The 5,561-nt window shown below is 34.4% G+C and overlaps 1 long non-coding RNA gene across 4 annotated transcripts in view; it reads left to right on the plus strand.

The window, feature by feature from the left end:
- The first annotated feature begins 437 nt into the window (after positions 1 to 437).
- The window catches only part of LOC113658017, a 13,177-nt gene continuing 8,053 nt past the window's right edge, over positions 438 to 5,561 (plus strand). For all 4 annotated transcript variants that reach the window (XR_003444291.2, XR_003444299.2, XR_007139453.1 and 1 more), the window contains exons 1-2: positions 438 to 652; positions 4,185 to 4,320. This is a non-coding gene — a long non-coding RNA (uncharacterized LOC113658017). The remainder of the gene's footprint in view (positions 653 to 4,184; positions 4,321 to 5,561) is intronic.

Here is a 5,561-nt window from a genome sequence, read left to right on the forward strand (position 1 = left end):
CATATACTAAATTAATTTAAGCTTTAGAAGATTTTTTTTTTTCATCTCAGCTAGTTTAGCATTTCGGACCATTTGATCTGTCGTGTTCTAGCAGACAAACAATCAGATAGAGAACGCACCCTACTGAGATTTATTACCCTTTGTAAATGCTTTCCAGCTGGGACTTATAAAGCAATCAAATAGATTGAAATAAATAAAGAAATAAATAAATCACAAATTGTTCAAAATTGCTGTGTTACATTAATACACATCTTATAGTTTCAATAATATGTTTGTATGAGCAGGAAGCATTCAGAACCATGAGCTGGAAACATATGAAAGCACAGAGCTGAGCATTAAAGAGTTTTGTGCCAGATTTCAGGAAGTCAAGAAACCAAACTCAGTCTTCTCTTGACTGACCCTGGACTTTAACCTCTTATTCTTTATTACTCATTTTACTACATTTTGAGTATCCTGTATTCCAGCTGAATATATGATTCAGTTCAAATCCAGTAACTAAAACCCAGGTGAAGATGTAGTATTGAATTATAATTTGTATCTAGTACATTAGGACACAAAGGAGAATTTGAAATAATTTTATTAGCTAAAAACATCACAGCGAGCCAAGATGAATAGCTACAGGATGAAGAGGACAAATGAGGACATTAAGCTGGTGGGTCCTCTTCCAATCATGCTGTTATTATTTATCCATGATGAATGGGTTTCATTTAGCCAGGAAAAGAAAATACACTTTCTCTCATAATGCAACTGGTGTTTAATGGGTCAGGATATAAAATATGTACGTATTTATCCTTTATGAATTTATTTTTCATGCTGTATATAATACACGTTTTAATACAATACTTTTACTAATATAATATGTTAGCATTTGATTAGTTGAGAAAATATTTATGAGGTTTGTTGTTTGTTACTATATAAACACCATTGCTACCTTTAAATTTAGAAGATATGTTTAAGACAATTAAAATCGTACAATTGTACGTGTGCAGTCTAATAGTGTTTATCTGTTTTTTTGTATTTAAGCACTGTACAGCTAGTTGTTTATATTATTTTTATTGTTTATATTATTGTTTATATATTTATTTATGTTATTGTTTATTAAGTAGCCAGCTATATTTGATTTACTGTACCTGATTTATTAACACTTCAATATGTTGGCATCCTGTCCAGTGTGTCCTCCACATTGATGGGATCTTATGGGATAGTATTCATTCTCCTAGTGTCCTTGTGATCCTGTGTAGGATACAGTAGGTGCTACAGAAAACCGATGGAAGGATGGAGTTAGTAATAAAAAACAAATATTTATACTCATGCACAAATATTTTCTATAGTCGGTCACCAGTTCTTTTCACTATTGTATGATATTCACAATACTGTACTCTAACTATGATCCACAAACACAACATGCGAGCATGGAATCTGTACACAGCTATAATAATATTCCCAACAATGCAGTGGAAGAGGTGAAGTGCTTCTCAGTGTGGTTCGATTCGACCATTCATGGTATATGACATGATTCTTGTCATAAAAAGAATTATAGAATTAATAACAGTAAAAGTGAATAAAATCAAAATATCGAAGTATTTGTTGAGTAGGTCAGTGAGTTTAGAAAATGTACAGGTTCTAGGTTTTTTACGTCTGAAATATCTGTCATCGGCTCTGAGGTGGTTAAGATCAGAAAAATTGATTTTCCAAGATTCCCATTCAAAACTTTAATACGTCATTAATATTCAGAATGATTTGTATGTCCTTTATGCTTTTCTTTAAAGGTTGCCAGATTATTCATAATTAGACATTTCTAAACCACAGTCTTTTAAAGACAAGTCTGAATATAACCCTGAATATTAAAACCAGGGGTTCAAAAATACAGACTGTAGAACAGGTTTTTTTTTTTTATTTTATCCAAAATATTTACCACCTAAAATAGCACTTGATCCAGCACAACTTATTACCAGTACCATTTTTCTATTGGTTGATACCTTAAAAAAAATATTCTGGCTTGAAATACGATTGTTTTGTGCTTTCTAGAAGATAGCTGGTCATTGAGACTAATATTGTCAAGGTCAGACTCGTACACAATTGATACTGTACATGCAATTGTAGTCAACACGCACATGCGACTCTACTCTGAATATATGACCAACTTAATTCTGTGGTAAATTTTCAAGCAGAAGCCACTGTCCAGAAATTAGGGCACATATTCAGAGTCTAATCTACCTCCTGCTTTCATTACTGCTTGAAAAAAAATCTTCACTTTATGCATCATTGTTCTGGTTAATTGCACCAGGTGTATTATATAGATTAGTATTTGATTACAGTCACCTGTATGACAAGGACATCGGATTTTAAAATTATCTTGTTTTTATTTGATTTTTCCCCTGTCCTTCCACACCTGGGACTCAGCTTAGCCAAAATCATGGCAGGGAAATTTGAGTAATTAGTATTCATCAAATCAAGCGTTCATATTTCTTGCACACCTGGGCATTTCCAGTAGCCGTGTCCAAGCGGCTCGATGCCCCCGAGTTTCTCTTAGAGGCAATTTCAGTTTTTATAGAAGCACGAGTAATGCTTCTTCCTGGAAATACATAAATATATATCTGTTTAGGTATTTATGAAGCTATGCAGCTTGGATATGAGCATACTATATCTCTATATGTGCAGAGCAGCGCATTAAACCTCACTATGGTGCTACACTATAGCGTTCATATATCTGGACCTGTCAGAATATAGTCATTAGAGGTGAACTTTCTGCCCTGATGTGCAGAAAAGTGCATATTGTTGGAGAAAGAAGCCCCAGATTCAAGCTTGTGTTATATCTGAAGCCATCTACGATGCGGTTTTTGCCTTACAAAAATAGGTGATGCGATATGGGTGTGCAACAGGGCAAAAATTATTGCCCTGTGACATTTTGTTAACTTCTTGGAGAAAATGAACAACTACTGAGATTGTGAGAAAGTTCAACTTTCAACGGATGACTTCGCTTTTTTGAGGGTGTTAAAGAAGTGAGGAGCTTTTAAGTGAGTCTGTATAAAAGGCAGCATTCTCCTTTCAAGTACACCTTATTTTCCCCTCAAGTGCAGATCTTTTATATCCCCAAAGCAATCCTCACATGTCTTTAGGTTTGCTTATTGTGTTTTGCTTTTGCCTGGGTTGATAAAAGTCGACGTCGCTGCGAAAACGACCGATGAACGCGGAATAAAAAAGATACTATACTATTCTTGACAGCTACAAAATACAGTGTGTACCGTGTAAAAATGCAGTGTTTACAGTGTAAAAACACACATTGTATTGTAGACTCAATAATAATGAGGTGAAGGCTTGAGACATCATTAGTTTTGCCTGATAATAAACCATGGCTTTGATTCTAGGCTTTTTCTCTAATCTAACAAGGACGACTATACAGATCGAAGTCTCCGAGTGAGTCTGAATACGGTGTGAAGTCTAATCAAACCTTTGTAACAAAGTGTTTGAGGTGCAAATCAGTAGATTCACTTTTTTTTTTTAGAAATTTGGTCTGCACATATTATTCATTTGGACTGGAAATGCACAAATAGAGGCATACATAAGGTATCTAGTTTGGTTCATTTAATAAATAGTTTTAGCAAGAATGTTTTTTGTTTGTTCCTTTGGATCGTCTTAATTACCCAAATGCAATGCAATTATAATATATAGGTTGTTTTGGCATCCTAATGTAAACATACGACGTTTCGTCTCATTGTTTAATTCCTTAGAATAGTAGAATAACGTGCTTTATTGAAATCTCACACAGTGATAGAGACATGGGACAGTTTGTTCATTACACACAAACAATTCTGATAGCAAAGTCAGCCGAAAGGAATCAATGGCACGTTCAGACCAGCGTACGTGAGACGAGGACAATGTCGTAAAAACTGATATTTTGTCTAGATTTAAATCCAGATGCCTCACTGAAAATGTCTAAATGGTTCAAAACCAGAGTCTGATCATGATGTGGTTACAGTTTGCAGAAAAATTATATCAGACCTTCTAAAAAACCCTCTAGAAGAAGAGTTATGATATGAATTGTGGTCTTTCTCCATCACTAAGAGGTGAGGCAAAAAAAAAAAAAAAAAAAAAAAAGTGCTTGGCCCCTTCCTCGCTGTTGCAGCAGTATTTATTACTCACATTCACTCACTCACTTTCATCAACTGCTGCATTCTTTTCAGGGTGGCAGTAGATCCGGCATCAATCCTGGGAATACCGAGATGTGGAAATAAACTGTGACTAGGATGCCAGGTCATCGCAGAGCACAATGCACACACACCTTTATACACTCCTTCACACCCGGAAGCAAATTACTGTGTAAGTAAACTATGCAGTAACCTCAACTTTCTGTACAATACATGAATAACCGAATGCCAAATGCAGATTGAAAACAGAGCAGAAATATATTTTGTTTATTAACAATGCAAAAGATAAGATCTTTGATTAATGTCTATAATAGTCAAATCTCTCTGGTGACTGCATTAGAGAATTAATGCTCTAATGAGTGCTACACTACACACACCCCAATTAAAATATATGATGATCTATGGTCAACTGCTACATCGTTAGCTTTCCAATGGTGCTGCATTTACTCACTTGGAACTTCCCATCACTGCAGCATTGACTGCCATATTAACAGTACTTTTATTATTTAATGTGTTTGTCTGGAAGTATTCGGCTTGCTGTTTCCCTATTTCTGTGAAATGAATTGTTATTTCAAGCCAATTACAGATCTTTAACAGAAACAGAGCTTCCTCCTGTAGTGTACATGATATTTCACAGCAGGTACTGAACTGTAATTTCAGTCTAACTGCTGATGAGGGAAAGCCAAAGTGCTCTCATATAAACATAACGTACAAATCCAACAGGGTGGTTAACGGAATGCTCTTATATTTCTGTAAGCACTAGCAAACATTTTCACTTGGAATTCATTCGTTAATGGGAAACTATTCTTTTGTCCACATGCTTGTGTTGTCAGAATCCCAGGACTGTTTTTGTGTCCTCGGCTGTATTTCTTTAGATTTTATTTTTGATAATTGTTAATAAAGCTTTTATACTGTCGCACATTCTGAATGTAAATTATTCAGTAAATGTCTCACCCTGGAAAGATGCAGCACTGATCTGAATGAATGAATGAATGAATGAATGAATGAATGAATGAATGAATGAATGAATGGAGTGATGGATGGATGGAATGGAAAATATATGTATATATTTATCTTGTGTAGCACCAAAGTCAAATAGAGGTCATTGCAAAATATACACTACATTGTGGATGATATCTGCAGCAATCAAATGAGAGTGCAGATGTTTGCTTTAATTATATGTGTATGTAAAGATGTGTATATAAAAATTTGCTCGCTATCTCACCAGACAATCTGTTAGTCTATTGCTGTAGTATTAATTAAATATTAAAATGTAGTAATATTGTAGTATTACTGTAGTTATGACATGCAAAAGGTACAGATTATTACACATACTCGCACCTGGACAAATAAAGCTCGAATTCTTATTTATAATAATAATAATAATAATAATAATAATAATAATAATAATAA

This window comes from Tachysurus fulvidraco, chromosome 25, assembly GCF_022655615.1.
Source record: "Tachysurus fulvidraco isolate hzauxx_2018 chromosome 25, HZAU_PFXX_2.0, whole genome shotgun sequence".
Taxonomy (NCBI): Eukaryota; Metazoa; Chordata; class Actinopteri; order Siluriformes; family Bagridae; genus Tachysurus; species Tachysurus fulvidraco.